The 20,535-nt window shown below is 40.3% G+C and overlaps 1 protein-coding gene and 1 non-coding gene across 20 annotated transcripts in view; one reads left to right on the top strand and one right to left on the bottom strand.

Moving 5' to 3' along the window:
* OSBPL1A (oxysterol binding protein like 1A) overlaps positions 1-20,535 on the bottom strand; it is a 212,352-nt gene that overhangs the window by 40,475 nt on the left and 151,342 nt on the right. The gene's annotated exons all lie outside the window — the stretch shown is intronic.
* On the top strand, positions 6,218-6,324 carry LOC145535006 (U6 spliceosomal RNA). Its single transcript, XR_014075173.1, has one exon. It is a non-coding gene; the product is annotated as a U6 spliceosomal RNA (small nuclear RNA).

Below are 20,535 nucleotides of genomic sequence, written 5' to 3'. Positions count from 1 at the left end.
ATAGAGGGTTAAGATGGGGTTGGAGGTGGGGGGAAGGGGACATGTGTATACCTATGGTTGATACATGCTGATGTATGGCAGAAACCAACACAATACTGTAAAACAATTATCCTTCAATTAAAAACTAAATTAAAAAAAAGAACTTGGTTTATGTTGTGCTACTCAAGAGATTAGCACTAGGATCACTGGTGGAAGCTACAGGACAGCTAAGGTAAATATAATATAAACCTAAAATTATATAAAGCTAACATAACAGCTATGAGCCTCCCTGGTAGCTCAGTGGTAAAGAATCCACCTGCCAATGCAGGAGACACAGGTTTGATCTCTGGGTCAGGAAGGTTCCCTGGAGAAGGAAATGGCAACCCACTTCAGTATTCTTGCCTGGAGAATCCCATGGACAGAGGAGCCTGGTGGGCTACAGTCCATGGGGTCACAAAAGAGTCGGTCATAACTTAGGTACTAAATAACAACGTAACAGCTAACATAAAACATAACCTGTCTTATAGTTAACTCCAAATAGGGGAGACAAGAGATCTCAAAAAGGAAGGGCTTCAAACAGATGCTGGAGGATCCCTTTCGGTCATGGCCCTGATAGGCATTCCTGCGCTGGGTGGGAAGTTGGTCTCCACCAGCTCGTCCAGGGATGTTGCTAAGCATCCCACATGGAACAAGACAGGTCACCACACCAAAATATAATCCAGCTTCTAAAGAGCCTCTTGATGAAGGTGAAAGAGGAGAGTGAGAAAGTTGGCTTAAAGCTCAACATTCAGAAAACTAAGATCATGGCATTTGGTCCCATTACTTCATGGCAAATAGATGGGGAAACAGTGGAAACACTGGCTAATTTTATTTTGGTGTCTCCAAAATCACTGCAGATGGTGACTGCAGCCATGAAATTAAAAGATGCTTACTCCTTGGAAAGCAAGTTATGACCAATCTCGACAGCATATTAAAAAGCAGAGACATTACTTTGCCAACAAAGGTCCATCTAGTCAAGGCTATGGTTTTTCCAGTAGTCATGTATGGATGTGAGAGTTAGACCATAAAGAAAGCTGAGTGCCAAAGAATTGATGTTTTTGAACTGTGGTGTTGGAGAAGACTCTTGAGGAGTCCCTTGGACTGCAAGGAGATCCAACCAGTCCATCCTAAAGGAGAGCAGTCCTGGGTGTTCATTGGAAGGACTGATGTTGAGGCTGAAACTCCAATACTCTGGCCACCTGGTGCAAAGAACTGACTCAATGGAAAAGACCCTGAGGCTGGGAAAGATTGAGGGCAGGAGGAGAAGGGGATGACAGAGGATGAGATGGTTGGATGGCATCACCGACTCAGTGGACATGAGCTTGGGTAAACTCCAGGAGTTGGTGATGGACAGGGAGGCCTGGCATGCTGCGGTCCATGGGGTCACAGAGTCGGACACGACTGAGCGACTGAACTGACCTGAATTGAATGTCAGTAGTGCCAAAGTTGAGAGACTTATCATAAGAATGGGACTTCCCCAGTGGCTCAGATGGTAAAGAATTCGTCCACAATGCAGGAGACCTGGGTTCAATCCCTCGGTCAGGAAGATTCCCTAGAGAAGAGAATGGCTACCCACTCCATTATTCTTGCCTGGAGAATTCCATGGACAGAGCAACTTGCAGGCTACGGTCCATGGGGTCGCAAAGAAGCTGGACACGACTGAGCAACTAACACATACTGTATACTGTATCAAAGAAACATGAGAGTTTCACAGATAATTTTAAACTTTGTAGGGCTTTTTTTAAAAAAAAGCAACAAGATAAATTTTAATAATAGATTTGATTTAACCCAATAGGGTCCAAAATATTAGCATTTCAAATGTAATCAATGTAAAATATTAGTGAGATATTTTATATTTCTCCCCACACCACGTCTTCAAAATCCAGTGTTGATTTTACACTTAGAGCAAATCTCAATTTAGCTACCACATTTTTAACAAAGTGAAATGTAGTCTTACCAAAGCAGTAACATTATATTTAATGGCAAAATACTTTGTACTGCTTCACTTTTACAAACTATATTATGAAATTAACATAATAAAACCTATCCTTATTAAAATTAAATAAGACTAAAGACTCAGTTTCTCGGTCACACTAGACACATTTCAAATGCTCAAAAATCACCTGTGTTTACTATTGGACATAATGGATTTCCATGATTATTTCTGAACACAAAAGGCTAGGATTGCTCTCAGATTGTTGAGAAGAGCACAAAATTACTCACTTACATGAGTCTAAAGTCAATAAGAAGCAAAACAGTCCACAGCCCAATCATTAAGAGGATGTGAAATCTGCAGTATTATCTAAAGAAGCAGAGGAAATGGATTTTTTTAAAATTAGGTAGATCAAAGTTTTAAAAAAATGATTTGTACTTAAAAGGGTATGTTTCTATATTTTAAATGTTCACTCCTTCCACGTGGGGGTAAGGAAGAATAATAAGAATAATAAGAATTCCCTACTGATCTTGGATGAGGCAGCATTACTCCAGGCAGAAATCAGAACCATGGAGAGCGGGCCTCAGAGTTTCCAGGCTGCGCACACAGATCAATCATTCTCTTGCCTTCGAGTTTATCTGAGAGTCATTATCCTGAATTCTATGCTTCCTTTTTCCCTTCAAACAGAGAGAAAACACCCTGTACCAGGAACTGAGAGCGATGCGGCCCGGTTCTATTTTCAACCATACAGATGCCACTCTGACTGTGGACACAAGGGCACAATGACTGGTCTTTAAGGGAAGGTCCCGTCACAGTTGCTTCATCTCCGTGCTGCCTGGGGCTCAGCTGCTGCCCCGACACCATGCCCTGCATCACAGGGTGTACACAGACCCCCAGCTGAACCGAGCTAACGTGAAGCGTGACTCACAAAGGCTGTGCTGGGGTTCTCCTCGCTCTGAACACGCTGTGCAAGTTCAGACCACTGGCCCCCACACCTTTGAGAGATGCTTCTGTCTTCACCAGGCCACTGAGCTCCTCCGGGTCTTGGGAATGGGCACGGATGTGCCCCACGGGAACGCCAGCACATGTGGTGTAGGCCCTCAGACGAGGGCAGGAAAGACCTATGGGAAGAGATCCAGGGCTGCAGCCCACGCCCCTGCCTCCCCGCATGAAAGTGAAAGTGAAAGTCACTCAGTCGACCTTTTGCGACCTCACGGACTATACAGTCCCTGGAATTCTCCAGGTCAGAATAGTGGAGTGGGTAGCCGCTCCCTTAACCCGGGACTAATCTCCAGCAGGGTGACCTGGCTGGCTGATCTACTTCAGGTGGCAGCTACATCTGCAGTAAGACAAGGGACATCCGAGATGGACCTAGAGATTGTCCTCCTGAGTGAAGTCAGACAGAGAAAGACCTATACAGATGATGTCGCCTATATGTTGAATCTAAAAGACTGGTTCAGGGTTGAGCTCCCTGTGTTACACAGTAACTTCCCAGCAGCTAGTTATTTTACATATGGTAATATATACGTTTCAATGGTCCTCTCTCAATTCGTCACATCCTCTCATTCCTTTCCCTCACTGTGTCTAAAGTCGGTTCTCTATGTCTGCACCTGTATTCCTGCCCTGCAAATAGGTTCATCAGTACCGTTTTTCTAGATTCCGTATGTATGCGTTAATATATAATATTTGTTTTTCTATTTCTGTAACAGGCTCCAGGTTCATTGACCTCACTAGAACTGACTCAAATTTGTTCCTTTTTATGACTGAGTAATATCCCACATATACCACAACTTCCTCATCCATTTCATCTGTTAATGGACATCTAGGTTGCTTCCACGTCCCAGTTATTGTAAATAGTGCTGCAAAAAACATTGGGGTACGTATGTCAATTTTCAATTATGGTTTTCTTAGGGTATATGCCCAGTAGTGGGATTGCTGGGTCAGATGGTAGTTTTATGCCTAGTGTTTTAAGGAATCACCATACCATTCTCCAAAGTGGCTGTTAGCTATTTACATTCCCACCAACAGTGCTAGAGAGTTCCCTTTCCTTCACACCCTCTTCCCTCATTTACTGTTTGTAGATTTTCTGATGATGGCTATTCTGACGGGTAGTGAGGTGACAACTCACTGCAGTTTTGATTTGCATTTTTCTAATAATGAGAGATGCTCATGTGTTTGCTGGCCATCTCTAAGCAATGCGATTTTAAACGCACTCCATTGTGCTAATTTCAAGAAATGAGGCTGGTTGGTGTTCCACGGTATGCTTAAATTCCACAGTTCTTAATTTCCCCTATCTTCATTCATATCCTGTTATTTCTGTACACATCTGTCACTTACTAGACACTGCGGTTCCCCCTGAGGTCAGGGACTATGTCTTATTCTCTTCTGCATGCCCCTCATTGCAGAGTATTTTGCATGTTAACAGGTGCTGAATGTTTTACCTAACATCTCTTAAGTTAAAATGGGCAACAGAAAGAAAACCAGCGAAAAAATGAAAGATATGGATAAGTGGTAAGTGAGGCATGAAGAACACAGATAATCAAATTTTCTGCTTTTAAGTCATCTCTTAAGAAAACATTTTCAAAACCAAATTCCTTAACATACATGTTCCATTTCTTAAATCTTCTGAAGGAATCACCATTTTTAGCAGAATATTCATTAGGAATATTTAGAAAAGCATCAAACAATCTAATTCTAATCTTTGATTCAAGATCAAAAGAATCCTAAGAACTAAAAATCTAAGAAAATAATTTCAGAGAAGCAGACTTTAATACATGTATAACTGTAACACTGAAAACTTGTATGTGTACACTTACACATGTATTATGTGTTTTATACTTAATGTGTGTATATCTTCTTACAATTATTAGGTGCTTATCATCTCTCCTTTTCAAATATCAGAATTCTTCTCTTTTCCCCCAAATCTTCCCTTCCATAAGTCCCAATTTAAATTGGGACCCTAACGAACACAGCTTGTATTTGAAACTAACCATTTGTAATTTTGATTGTACTACTGATGTTTGCTAAACACTCAAAATGAAAGTCTTCCAAACAAGGAAGCCATTAGGAATAAACTACAATATAAAATTATATTCAAAAAATTGAAGACTAGATTTCAAAATGATGCTACATGAGTAAATTATCATAGTAATTAAAAGCCTCATTTTCACAAATTATGTAAAATCTTACACAGTTCATCTGGGGTACAATTCGCAAATCTTCTATAAAGATTGAAAGAAAATAATGGGCAGAAAAGCCCAGTAATCTCAACACTAATGCAAAAAGATACTCTTACTTAAAAGTTAATTAAAAAGTATCAAGTTCCATTTTTGGAAATGGATCATTCCTCTCTATCCTTTCTTCCTCCTGGTCAGGACAAAGAACCATAGAGAATATAACACTCTTATTAACCCTCCACTCATTACTGAAGAACATACAAGGCTTCTGTTGAGCATTTACTCAAATTCTTATTACATGAGATTCTAAACTCTGCTGAACCTGTGGTTGGAACATGGCAGGTACTCAGTAAATGTTGTTGAGATTTTATGCCAATTGCTTTTCTATTAAATAGGGCTCTAGGTTGAGTCCCACAACCCATTTGTCCTATAATTTTTCAATAGCAATCAAAAAGGGCTATTTATTTACTCTCAAACTGTTATGTCATTCTCATTAAAAGATACTGATGAAGTTAACTTGAAGAACACACATCATTAATGATACTAGAGAGAACCAAGGACAATGGTTAATATTTGGGGGAGGCAGAGGCAAAGATTTCTTAGAGTGGACACAAAAAAGCCCTAACATAAAAGAGAAAAGTTGTAAAATGGATTTCACAAAACTAAAAACTTCTGTTCAAAGAAGGTATTAAGATGTCTACTTATTATTAAGGCAATGCAAAGGTAAGCTATCAACTCAGAGAAAATATACATGCTACATACGTCAATCCTAAAGGAAATCAGTCCTGAACATTCATTGGAAGGACTGATGCTGAAGCTGAAACTCCAATACTTTGGCCACTTGATGCAAAGAAGTGACTCATTAGAAAAGACCCTGATGTTGGGAAAGATTGAAGGCAGGAGGAGAAGGGGATGATGGAGGATGAGATGGTTGGATGGCGTCACCAACTTGATGGACATGAGTTTGGGTAAACTCTGGGAGTTGGTGATGGACAGGGAAGCCTGGCGTGCTGCAGTCCATGGGGTCACAAAGAGTCAGACACGACTGAGCAACTGAACTGAACATATATTTGATAAAGGATTACATCCTGTGCTCACTTCAACAGCATATATACTAAAATTGGAATGATACAGAGAAGATTAGTGTGGACTCAGCTCAAGAATGACACGCAAAGTCATGAAGTGTTCCACATATTTATAAAATTGATAATGAGAATCTACTATACAGCACAACCTACTATACCCAAATGGGAAGGAAATCAAAAAGAGAGGGGATATATGTAAACATATAGCTGATTCACTTTGCTATACAGCAGAAACACAACACTGTAAAGCAACTATATTCCACTAAATATTAATTTTAAAAATTAAAAAAAAAGAATTATATCCAAAATATAGAAAGAGTTCCTATAAATCAATAATACAAAGACATACAACCCAATTTAAAATGGGCATAAGCCTCAGGCACTTCCCAAAGAAAACTTTAAAACTGACTCATAAATGCATGTGTAAGTGCTCAAAATCATTTATGAAATGTAAATTAAAACCAGGACACGATTCTGTGTTATACCCATAAAGCATCAAATGTTGGTGAGGTTGCAGAGTAACTGAAATTCTCACATACAGAGAAATGGTATACTGACTTTGGCAAACATTACAGTAACTTTCTATAGTTTAATACACACCCTCTCTAGGACTTCCAAATGCTACTCTTACATAACAAAGTGAAAAACTGTCCATAAAGAAGACGTGTATAAGAATGCTTAAAGCAGCTTTATTCAATAAAACTCCCAAGTGAGAAAAGCCCAAATGTCCATTAACAAGTATACAGAGGAACAAACTGCTGCATTTTCAAACGATCGCATTATCACTCAGCATTAAAAAACTGAACACTGTTACACATGACACGGATGACTCTCAGAAACTCTGAGCGATTAAAGCCACGCGAAAAAAAAGATGACATGCATCACATTGCTGTATTTCAAATGGATAACCAACAAGGACCTACTGTACAGCACCTGAACTCTGCTCACTGTTATGCAGCAGCCTGGATGGGACCAGGGCTTGAGGAAGAATGGATACATGTATATGTATGGCTGAGTTCCATCCCTGTTCACCTGAAACTATCACATTGTTAATGGCTATACTCCAATACGTGGCAAAAAGTTAAAAAAAAAAAAAAAAAAAAAAAGCACATGCACATTCCATCCACAATGCAGTTCAATAATAGACAAGACTAATCTATCGTGACAGAAATGAGAACAGAGTGGGGTGGGGTGGGGGGAAGTGACTGAAAAGCAGTTACAGGGAACTTTCTGGAGTGATGGAAACAGTCTACATCTTGATGGGGGGAGAGAGGGTTTGTTACATGAGTATATGAATTTGCCAAAACTCAAAGTGTATATTTAAGAGCTTGAATTTCAAAGTATGCTACCTTCACTTCAACAAAGAAGCAAAAAGAAACTATACTGTAACTTGTTGGTTTCCCAAATTTTTTGGTCTTAAGATCTATTTAATTCCTAAAAATTATTTGTGGCCCCAGAGAGTTTTCTTTTATAGTGGGTTACATCTATCACTACTTACTATATCAGAAGAAAAAAAAAACACACACAACAAATTTTACTTATTAATAATAGTAAAATAAATATGCTAACTTAAATGACATTTTTATGTAAAAAAGTAATTGTATTGTCCAAAACAAAAATACCTTAGTAAGAAGAGTGACATTATTAAACATTTTTGCAGTCCCTTTAATGTCTGGTTTTACAGAAGATAGCTCGATGCTCATAACTGCTCCTGCACTGAATCAGTGATGTCGCATCATCACGTAGTTATCTAGAAAACGCCACTGTACACTTATTAGTGGATAATAATTTAAAAAAGGCTAATATCTTAGTAATATTAAGAAACTTGTTTTAACCTTGTAGTTCTCTCTAAAAGGATCCTAGGGGACCCCCTCCCCCCAACAATGGTCAAGAGACTATTTCATAGAAGCACTGGCATAGACAGACAGCAAAGGGGCCCTCCGCTTTCCACAAGATATCTTTAGGAAACTTTGGAACAAATCAATTAAAAAAAATTGATTCAATAAATATGGATTGAATTTCAACTACCATAATTGATTTTGTGACTAAGAGGAGGCTGGATCACAAAATACTCAAGAATGTTTACAGTTGAGATACTTCAATTTCAAAATGTTATTTCATTTCTGGATTCTGTTTCAATACTTCAACATTTAAATCTGGGTATAAAACAAGTTTCTCTGGCCTTGCAACTCAAAGAATTTCAGCTTAAATTGATGCAATCTGGTTTTTTCATCATGAAAATGATGCTTTCATTAAACCAAGGAAAACAATGTTTGCCCTCCAAAGTTGATTTATGTCCATAGTCTTAAAAATGCTATCATTCTTCAGTCATTGAAGAGTAAATAAAGTCATAATATATGTGGAGATATAAGATCTTCAAAGGCATTTTATTTATATGAAACATTTCATAAGTGTAATATATTAGTATCAACACAAAATAACTAAAATATACCTATATAATACAATGAAATTCCTAAAATCTATCTCCATTTCAACAGAAGCAAGCTTGGATGAGTCTTAAAAAGAGACCCTATCGCTTACAACTTTTTCTTGCATGACTGATAATGTAATGTACCTTCTACCAACTTCCAGACTTGAATTTGGACAAATAGAGGAACTGCAAGTTCTCTCTGCATACCCAGAATCAGCACCTAACTTAGGGCTGAGTCAGACATGCAGGTCATGGGGTTAGGTGGACAGCTGGGTATTTAATCTGCTCCTAGACATCTTTAACTAAAATCAGCCTTTAGTCTTAGAAGAAAGTCCGTACAAGTCTAAGATGAGATCCCTAAAACTAGTCCAGTGCCTTTTCAGGGACTACGCATATTTAAAAAAATCCAACAACTCGGTTTCCTATTTTAATCTTACTGTGGTAACTTTATGTAATTATCTGATATTGCTATCTGGTTTTGCAGTGTATTTTAAAGATTCTTTTTCATTTTGATCTCTTAAATAATAAAAAGCCTATAATTGTCACTTAATAAATCTGGCTCTATATAACAAGGAGATTAAGGTGATTATATGGCCTGATGCTAGGTAGGATTGGAGGCGGGAGGAGAAGGGGACAACAGAGGATGAGATGGCTGGATGGCATCACCGACTCGATGGACATGAGTTTGGGTGGACTCCAGGAGTTGGTGATGGACAAGGAGGCCTGGCATGCTGCGATTCATGGGGTCACAAAGAGTCAGACACTACTGAGCGGCTGAACTGATGGCCTTGTTTTATAAGAGCTATTACTTATTTTGATTTTAATAAGTTAAAATGCATATTTGAAATTTCAAACTGCTTTCCATATTGGCTTTCTAAAATTTAGAATTTTTTGTCCAACTTCAGTAACGTAGTAAATTGACTTCCCATTCTTATTAGTTTATTACCTTTACCGGATTAAGAGGAAAGCCTACCGAAACGTCACACTGCCAAGCCAACACGGACTGATGAACACATACCCAGGAGGCAGTCCTTCAGTTTAGAGAGAAGTTGGCCCCTTGGGCAACAGGATGTCCTCACGTCAGGCCTACTGAATGGTGTTTGGCACAGTTGGCAAGAAGGCAAGACACATTAAGTTAAGGCAGACCTTACTTAACTTAGGGACCTTACTTAACTTAGGGACAGAATATGTATTCTCTGCTCACCTTATCTCAAAGAATTAACTAAGACTTCATGCAATGAGGGGGCTGGAACAGATGTAAGCTAATGAAAGTATAGAGAGCAGGTTATGATAAGGTCATCTAAGACCTAAAGGAAATGGTCTTAATGATGGAGAACACGGACAAAATGCAGGCTGCGCGCAGTACAAGTCAGAGCCAGCTTCTTCGTCCCTGTCTCATCTGAAAGGCTGACCTAAGCCCTCTTGCAGTGTGGACAGCTAAGCAGCAGAGGCGGTGAGCACGAAATCTTCCACTAACACCTTCTCACATTCCAGAAAGGATCTAAAGCTGTTTTGCTGCCAGTAATTTTGCTGGCAGGAAACGGGAAAGCAGCCTTTCCTGACTATAACAGGAGTTTCTTGGACACTACACTAGGAAAAGTCCCGTCTTAGAACCCGGGTGTGCTCCAGCTGGACTAGGAGTCTGGCAGCAGTGTGAGGTATGGCAAGACCCCAGAGTAGCCCTGAGTGCCTGACGGCAACAGCTGATACCTGAACACAACTCTGGAGCAAAGCTGTGTCTAACAGGCTGTGTGTCACTTGGACACTGCAGTCAAGGACTTCAGATCCCCAAAACAAGAGTCTGGGGACTATGCAAACTGTGGTCAACACACAGAGAAGACACAGAGCGGGGCAGATATGCGCTGGATGGTTAGGTGTCCCTCTACAAACGCTGCTCTGCCTCTCTCTGTGGCTCTGAACTTTCCAATACCATTACTGGATCAAGAGGAAAGCCTAGAGAATCATCACATTGCCAAGCCAACATGGACTGATGAACACATACCCAAGAACCAGCCCTTCAGTTTAGAGAGCAGCTGGCCCTTTAAACCACATGCGTTTTTCTAGAATGAATATAACAGTTTGTGATCTGCTTTAGCCAGTTCAATAGGCTGATTTAACTTCCTTTTAGAATGACCTGAGATCTTTTTGACTGCTTACTCATCAGAGGGATAGAATTTCTAAGGAGAGCTGAATTTCTGGTTCCTTCCTGCTCTGCAACATATAACACCTCCATGGATGTTATTTGACATACATGCCAGTTTCCTTTCTGATTTCTTGGAGCCCAGTAAGATACCTGTACTGCAAAGAATAGTATTCCTCTCTTTCCTAAGAAGGTTTCTTCTTAAGCTAATAAAGATTACACAGTGTCCTAAAACACAACAGTCAGGAGGAAGAAGTCTACCTCACCCTCTGAGATTTTCTTGTTCTTTCCAATAAGATAATGTCAATCATAATCCTGGGAAAAAAGCCAAAAATCTTGGTCTTCACTCATAATAAGAGAAAGCACAGTTACTGAAGAGGAACAATTTCCATGGAACACTACACCTTTTATCATTCCTATATCCTTTGGAATATTCCACTTTGGTAGGAAGTTGGTAGACAATAGAGATTATAGGAAGAGAAATTTTTCTGTTTGAAATTGGCAGAATTTTCAATGAGTTCATGTGTTCTTTTGTATACTCATGTTAATACAAGTGGAAATGTACAAAGGCCCAGAAAACACGTTCCCTGTCCACTGTAATTTGTAATAGTGCCTAGCTCTGAGCCAACAGCAGATGGGTGATTATTAAACTCTTTGGGACTATGATGTTAATTCTCTGCAAATTATTACATAAAAGAAACAAACAGAACTGCCTTAATTAAAAGCTGGGACAGACTGTTTTACATTTCAGAATATCAATCCAGGAATTTGCCTAGGCATATAAATCTTTGTTATTCTAAACACCTATGAAGACTCTAAATTTTAAGAAAAGAATGGAGGCTCTGAAGTCAGAATATCTGGCTTGCCTGCAAGTCCTATCACTTATTTGCTAAGTGATCTTGGGCAAGTCAATTAAACTTTCTGTGCTTCAATCTGTTCATCTGTAGAATTGAGAATATAATAATAATTGCCCTACCTATGACTCAGAGCTATTCTGAGAATCAAAAGCTATGGAGTTTGTGAAAGTATCTTCTATACATCAATTTATAATCCAAATGTACTTTGGGGCCATTAACATTATGCATCTGAAGATGCAGAAGCGCTCTGGGTCTGAAGTTGACGCACTACAGTCAGAAGACAGTGGCTCTAGCAAACAGTCAGACCTAGGTTCTAACCTCTTGCTTCTGGACTGTGCTTTTGTGAGGTGCTGCTGAAGTCGGAGATGAAGCATGGACGGGCTAAATGCTAACCAAAGCCACAAAGCTATGCTATGTCATACAGCCAGAACCAGATGCAGAAGCAAAGTGCACTATATTGACAGTTCTCGGTTGTTTTATTATCCTGGTACACTTTCACCTACTAGAATTTTTCACAATCTACTTAAGGGACTCAAAGACTCAAAACATCAAAGCAGAAAAGCAAGATAATATTGTGAAGGATCTGTGTTTATAAACAATCTACTTGGTTCACCCAGCCAGTAAGATGATATTGTGAAGGATCTGTGGTTATAAACAATCTACTTGGTTCACCCAGCCAGTCTTGCTGAAACTGGGCTTTCTCACAGCCCAGAAGCACACTGTTTCACTCCAGAGCTAGTAGGACACCAGGCTCCATCTGTTACCACTGGCTGTACCTTGCTCTAGCACAAGTCATATTACATCCCCCATATATCGTCACAGCGTGCAGTCCTGATGACAGTCATCTACGCTTTCCACATTCGTCAGATGCAGAGGCAATGCTTCCTGCTTGAGAACCAGGATGTGTAATTAATGTGAGTCATTTCCAGAAGAGCAAGGAATTGGCTCTGAGAATACTCACTACGGCAGAATGGCAGCTCACGCTTAGACTTCAAATCCTGGCTGCGCATGGTGCTGCATCAACATGACTCAACAACAGGCTGTACCCCATGAATAGGATCCGTCATGTTCCACAAGCCCTGAATGTGTTGTGTAAAGAATTGTGCATGAACCACATTTTCTGAAGATTTTAAAGGTACAAGCCAAAGAAATGGTTAAAGGATCTTTTTGTTTTGAAAACAGTAACTTTCCTAATTTACATCTTGCAAATCCTTACTGACCTCCCTGGGAGCTCAGATGGTCAAGAATCCACGTGCAATGCAGGAGGCTGGGGTTTGATTCTTGGGTTGGGAAGATCCCCTGGAGAAAGAAATAGCAACCCACTCCAGTATTCTTGCCTGGGAAATCCCATGGACAGAGTAGCCTGGTGCCACAAAGAGTTGGACTCGACTTAGCGATTCAACAACAATAACAACTCCTTATTATTACATATGGTGCTATCTAAAATAGGAAGATCTTTCTGTGTTAACAAGCACAGCAAGCAATACAGAAGAACTCTATGTCCCCTGAGGCTGTTTTCTCCTTCAGGCGAAATTCAGGTTGGCGCAGCTCCAATGGGAGACACTTTGATGTATTTGTAAAGACCAAATCCCACAGGTCATCAAAAGCCAAGATGCCCAGTCTATGAATTACCATAATTAAGAAATGGGCAGAGTAAACAGAATAAGGCAGACCATTAAAAGACTAAGCTACACTGACTATTTCCCAGGCACTCAGAACCTTATGTTTATGTACATGGAAGAGAAGGAGGGTGCATCTTCAAATAGAGTAAGATGCCAAGCAAGGAAATACATTTTATTAAATATTTAATTTCTTCTTTCTTCTGACATTCTGAGGATTATAAGTGCATATAAAGCAAACTTGAAATAGAAAATGGATATTTACCTAAGAGATTCAAGAAGCCTAAGGATCGAAAAGAGAATGTAATGAGACCTCTGCATGGGGAAGGTAATATCAAGGGACTAAGGAATGAATAACAGCGCTTCAAGCCTCTAGTCACCTCTTGTTTATACTTCTGACAACATAAGCTTACAACCAGCCACACCCTTGTAATCTTAATGAAGAAAAACTATGTTTAGATGTAACCATTATTTTAAAATGTCGTTATAAAATATAATGAAAAGCAACCATAAGAGATAGTTTTCCTTATTTCGCATTCAAAAGAAAATAACTGTATTTCAAAATGAACACTTTTATTTTAGCTACCTGTTTCCCTGAATATTCACTGGAAGGACTGATGCTGAAGTTCCAATACTCTGGCCATCTGATGCAAAGAGCTGACTCACTGGAAAAGACCCTGATGCTGGATAAGATGGAGGGCGGGAGGAGAAGGGGGTGACAGAGGGTGAGATGGTTGGATGGCATCACCAACTCAATGGACATGAGTTTGAGCGAAATCCAGGAGATAGTGAAGGACTGGGAAGCCTGGTGTGCTGCACTCCAGGGGGTCGAAAGGAGTTGAAAGTGACTTAGCAGCTGAACAACAACAACCTGTTTCCCAAATTTCAATGGCCAAAGTAAACTTCTAAAACCCATCCAAAGTCCTTTTCTTATGAGCTAAAAGGAAAAAAAAAACAGTTCCATTTATTTACTTTTGCTTAAGGCTTACCAGTTTTCTACTAATAACAGCACCTGAGATTTAATGAGTTAAAATCACTATGACTCCTTTGCACAGATTATCTCATTTAATTATCACCACAACCCAACAAAGTAGGTCCTGTTATTACATCCCTTTTACAGAAGAAGTTGGATTTCAAAGTGATTACAACTTGCTTACAGTCAGGAATGTGGTAGCTGCTACTGCTGCTAAGTCGCTTCAGTCGTGTCCAATTCTGTGCGACCCCATAGATGGCAGCCTACCAGGCTCCGCCGTCCCTGGGATTCTCCGGGCAAGAACACTGGAGTGGGTTGCCATATGAGATCAAACCCAAGTAGCTCTTATTAGCTACACTTTTCTAGGTCACATTTTTTTCAAAGGGCATATGGTGATAAGAATTACATGGTAATTATCTGCTATGTGGGAGGAATTAGAGATTTTTCTAAGAATTATCTTCCCTTTTGACAAACCCGGAAAAAAATATTTTCAACTCGTATCACATACAAAAAGCTAGTAATGGTATTATAGAGCAGCTAAAAATTAGTAAGTTGAACACTCCTAGAAAAAACTAGGCAAGATGTATTAGCAATTCACAGGGAAAAAAGTACAGATAGATCACAGAAAGATCTCAATCTTCCACAATTCAAAAATGGGCACTTCAGCAGAACAGGGTCTTGGCTTGTTCATTGCTGTAACCTCAACACTTTGAATAGAAGGTGGCACTAAGAGCAGCTCGAAATATATTTGTCAAACAAATAATCTGGTACATATATATTTTTAAAAAGCAAGGGCAAGAACTGTATGCCTGCATTTTCTATCATTAGTGTGAAAAAACAAAATTGTATGTATTAATGATTGCAACTGGGAAAAGGAAGAGGAATGGCTAGTTTAAAAAGTGGGAGTTAAAATTTCCAAAATATACCCTATTACATTTCTGAACTTTGAACCACATGAACCACCAATTAAATATTTTTAAAGACAAACATCTCCACACACACACACACACACGCATTTTTAGAGAGCTGCTGAAGAAAAACCCAGCTGATAACAAAGCTGCTGCTAAGTCACTTCAGTCGTGTCCGACTCTGTGTGACCCCATAGACGGCAGCCCACCAGGCTCCTCCGTCCCTGGGATTCTCCGGGCAAATGAGACCAAAAGAACTGAAATCTGCTCGTGCTGTGTGCTAAGTTGTTCAGTCGTGTCCGACCCTTTGCGACGCCACGGACTGCAGCCCACCAGGCTCCTCTGTCTGTGGGATTCTCCAGACAAGAATCCTGCCATTTCCTTCTCCAGGGGATGTTCCCGACCCAAGGACTGAACTCGTGTCTCCTGCAAAGGCAGGCGGGTTCTCTATCACTAGCACCCGGGAGGCCCCAAAATTATGACTTTAGTTATTAAGTATTTCGTTTAGAATTCCTAAGCATGACCAAGTGTTACTGGAAAGAGTCTGTTTTTCCAACTGTGTTTTATAGATCTCCAAGCCCCCAAGAGGCGTTTTAGGGGTCAGGGGCAAGATCAGAAGATGGCCCTGTGGGCATCTAAGCCTCGGCTCTTTCTTTCAAAAGAGCAACTCCTTTTAACTGGCTTTTTAAAATTGGTTGGGAAGAGGTGAGTTCTCTAGAAAGAAGCCTCCAGGACTTCCTCAGTGGTCAAGAATCCGCCTTGTCATACAGGGTCACAGGTTCAATACCTGGTCGGGGAGCTAGGATTCCCCCATGCCCTGGCTCAACTAAGCCCGAGTGCCACAACTAGAGGGCTGGTGTACTGCAACGACAGATCCTAAGTGCCACAAATAAGACCTGATGCGACCAAATACATAAATATTAAAGAAAAGAAAAAGAAACCCTCAGGAAGCCTTAAAAAAAAAAAAAAAGATGTCTCTGTTTTTCTAGAGTCATTCCTGGCAGTAAGTTCAGCAAGTCCACTTTGGTTTGTGAAGATAATTATTACAGATCTTGACTCATGCAGCCTTTTTTCCTCCTTCCCAACATAACCCCAAGTGCCCGCAGCCTGCCAGCTTCTTATCCCAGATAAAGTTTTGCTTATTGGTTCAGGTTACCTTCTGAACTCTCTCTGCTGGTTGACTAACCCCCATCTGCCAAGCTGGCAATCCCTTCTCCTGGTCAAGGAATCTCCAAACGTGTTTTTGCTGGAGAGACAGGTGTCACGTGGAATCGGAGTGGCCTGCTGGCTCTTACTGCTCAGCGTTAGCCACTGTCATCCAACTTGCCAATCTGCTCCAGGCGTCCAGTTTCCATGTCGTCTGATGACAGAGACCCGTGCTTTCAGAGACAGGACTGTGGGCGGTCTCCCCAGGCTGCAGCCCAGCAGGCCCCTGGCCTGGCCTCTCTCTTTAGAGGATCCAGCACCTTCTCTCTCAACTGGTGCTCCTTGAGATGTTACCTGCTTCCTGGTCCCGAGCACTCTTCTCGCTCGGGCTAATGACACAGGCTGGGGTCTGGTTTGTTAATGAGCGAGGCCCCACAGGAGAGCTGCGTGAGCTTCTAGTGATACTTTTTTTTAATTACAGTCCTCTGCTTTCCAGAGCAAACAAGAACCCTAAGTCAGGGAGTAACGTGAGAGCATAGAACACGGTGTCTCTGGAACCTGCATGCCCAGTCGCTTCAGTCGTGTCTGACTCTTTGTGACCCTATGGACTGTAGCACACCAGGCTCCTCTGTCCATGGAGTTTCCCAGGCAAGAATACTGGACTGGGTCACCAAGCCCTCCTCCAGGGGATCTTCCTGACCCAGGGATTGAACCTGAGTCTCTTGTGTCTCCTGCATTGGCAGGCGAGTTCTTTACCACTAGCGCCACCTGGGAAGCCCCAGGCACTACCTCAGTCTGGCTAATTCTGGGCAAGGCTCTTATCCCTAGGTCCTTAGGTGTCTCTAGACCCCTGGTCACTACATGACAACAAAGAGCTACCCCAAATATTTCTCGACAGACAAGGCTGTTTTTCTGCCCAGGGTACCAGAGGGCTTCTGAGTGGGCTGACTTGCTAGCAACTCCATGCGTGCTCAGTAATGCCTCGCTCTTTGCAACCCCCTGGGCTGTAGCCCACCAGACTCCTCTGTCCGTGGAATTTTTCAGGCAAGAATACTGAAGTGGGATAGCCATTTCCTTCTCCAGGGGATCTTCCCAATCCAGGGACTCAACTCACATCTCCTGCTTTGTCAGGTGGATTCTTTACTGCTGAGTCACCAGGGAAGTCCAGGTGGGTTTGTACTACTGATAAAATGTATCAGAAGCTGAATAATTTTTATTCACAACTAATAACATTTTCTCAGTATAATCCTAATTCTTGGCAGACTGTCTTAGCTTATATTCTCAACCTTTTTGTTTGACTTCAACATGTCAGGATATTCTTCACACACAGAAAACAGCTGTTATTCGGTCACCTAATAATTCTAAAGCAGTCACGAAGGATAAACCAAGGGTAAACTGAGGGATTGTCTGGAGTCTGAATCTACCATTACAGCAAACTAAACATTTAAAATTCTTGGCCACATTTATGAAAGAATGCAAGGCTTTTATTCAGGTAAACACATCAAGAACAAGTATGTTAATTAGAGTCAGATAAAACTTAGTCCCTATCACATTTCTGTTGTAAGAAACCCTTCTGTATTTTAAAATTGCAAAGGTATTTTTACATTTTCTTATGAAAATTTTATTAAGTTCTGGCCTTACAGATTAGTATTTGGTTCATCTAGAATTTAATTTATATTTGTGAAATAGAGGGCCATTTCCTTTTTTTTTCTGTATTAAATGATTCTCCCAGCAGCACTGACCTAACAGTCCATTTTTTCCCTCCCCGATCTCCTATGTTGCCTCTGTTACATATACCAGGTTTCCTTATATGTCTGGGTCTTTGGACCTTTTACTTCCATTCTTCAGACCAGTCTTGCCTGCAGGACAATTCTGCACTAAAGATTTGTAATCAACTTGGCATTTAGTCAGGCAAATGCCTTCCCTCCCTCAAACCAGGTTCTTGAGCAGTATGTTGGCTCCTCAAAGCCCTCTGAGCTTAAAGATACAGCTCAGAATCCATTTTTCAACTTCCAAGGTAAAGTGCAACTTTAATTAAAAGCATGTTTGAGTCTATAGATCAATTTGGTAAGTCAAACTTATGACAATGACTTTCCCTTCTTGATAAGTTTTATATGTTTCGGTATTTATTTCAAAGTAAGTGACTTTTTAATAAATACTCTAAAATCGACCCCGCCCCCAGTTTTAACTGCAGTTTCTGTTGATGGTGCACAGAAATGTATTAATAGTTAGCTGACTTTGTAGCAAAGCAACAGTGCCAAACTCTCACGGTAACTATAATGATTTGTCTGTAGACATCTATGGTTCTGTTTATTTCTAAATCTGGGGGCTGTGTTATGTCTTTAGCTATAGCCTCCAAACAATGTTGAACAGAAAAGATGATGGCAGGCATCCTTGTCTTATTCCTGAAATTAGAAGAACTGTTTTTTATAATCCATTATCAAGCATTTATTTGTTCCAACTTTTAACCAGATTAAAGGAGTTCTCTTCCATTTATAATTTGTTAATGTTTACTAATCATGAATCACTAATGTCATTGAATGTTTTTTCTTTATTAGGATGATCATAGGCTTTTATCTTTTAATCTACTAATACTGGGAATACCATTTATAGCATAATAGCATGAATCCAACATTTCAGATTCTGACCAACCTGTTCTACATTAGTATCTTTTACATTATATATATCCAGATTAGATAAATATCAGTATCTTTACCAACTATACCAACTTAGGTCAAATTCCTAAAAAGTTAAAAGAGGAGAGCTCAGAATAAGTGTACTAAATTGGGCCCAAGACTAGAGAACTGATCACACAGAACACAGACCACCAAGATAACAAGAAGCCCTATCAACATAAACCTGACCAGTATGCTGAAAGCTAACCTTCCACAAGGCAACTCAATGTATTTTCTGGAAAAAAGAAAAAAGTGCCATCAAAACAAAGCATTTGTTTTATATGTTTTCCATCTCCGCAGTATTGTTGGTTCTAGGTCTTAAATCAATCTCTGATTCTTTCTGTTGATATTTCTCTACAATTAAGCTAAAAGCCCAAAGACATGCACAGAACCACAGAAAAGATCCACGGCCAGCAGAGTACACAGCCTATCAGTAATTCAGAGTGAATTAAAAAACATAAAATACTTTTTTTTCCCCAAGTCTGATTATATCAAAAGACTTTGTAGAAGTTTCCTAAACTTCAATATGGTAGAAAAAACATGTTTTCAAGATTTCAGTTAGCAATCACAAGACTTTCAGAGCGAGAGGGGAACTCAGTTCATTTATTCCAAATTTTTATTTAAGAGATAACTTAATTTACCTAGTTAACAGATGAATTATTTTCACGGTAATCGTCACATAGGATGGATTAAAGATCCATAATATCTCTATTTTAATTATCATAGAAATAAACTCAATGAGTCTGGCATACCTTGTTTTACATTCAATGACTACAACATAGGCCTTACAGCTTATGACTCTCTGGGTCAGAGAGTTTTCCAACTGCACTCCATGATGTCATCCTGTGATAACGGGGTGGAAAAGGAAACAGGAGGGCAGAGGTTCTCCCGAGTTAAGCAGGTCGTTTTTGAGGAGAATGAGAGTAAACAGAGTTAAGGGGGGTCATTTACGCTGAGTGCTGCCTGTGTGGCGGGCACTCTCCTAGGGACTCTATGCTGACACGCCAGAGAGGAATAGGAATAGAGTCTGCAGTGGCTTCATATATTTGGGGGGAACCTGTTGTTTCCATAATCCATACTACAGAAAGTAAAGCCTAAGTACTTCTATTGGCCAAGAACATGAAATAGATAAGGTGATTTCAAGTACAGCAGGAGACGGGGGGTGATGGTGGGGTGTTTAAGGGGAGAGACTTCGACATCTGTGCCATTCTGGGTTGGACTCGTAAGAGAGAACACAGACTGTGTGAATATAGTATTAATGTAATAAATTTCTGTCAGATGCAAAACAACTTCTGTTATGATGCATTATGGCACACACACAAACAGGCTCCTGGGCTTTTGAAAAGCCAAGAAATTCCCCCTTCAGCCACAGGCTCTCACAGCATCTAATAAGCAAAGCGTTCCTTCCAATATCTTAAGGATTCTATCGACTACTTGTGTACTTCTTTGAACATTCCAAAGATTTCTCCTGTGTTGTCAACTAGACCGTCATGATGTACGTTGAACAGTTAAAGCCTGTCTTCTCTTTAGAGACCAGGAAACTGAGACCTGCTGGGTTTCCACTGAGGTACTTT

This window comes from Giraffa tippelskirchi, chromosome 14 (genome assembly GCF_054371585.1).
Source record: "Giraffa tippelskirchi isolate mGirTip1 chromosome 14, T2T-mGirTip1v1.2.pri, whole genome shotgun sequence".
Classification (NCBI taxonomy): domain Eukaryota; kingdom Metazoa; phylum Chordata; class Mammalia; order Artiodactyla; family Giraffidae; genus Giraffa; species Giraffa tippelskirchi.
Note: the sequence above shows the minus strand (reverse complement) of the source record. Positions and strands in the feature narration are given on the sequence as shown.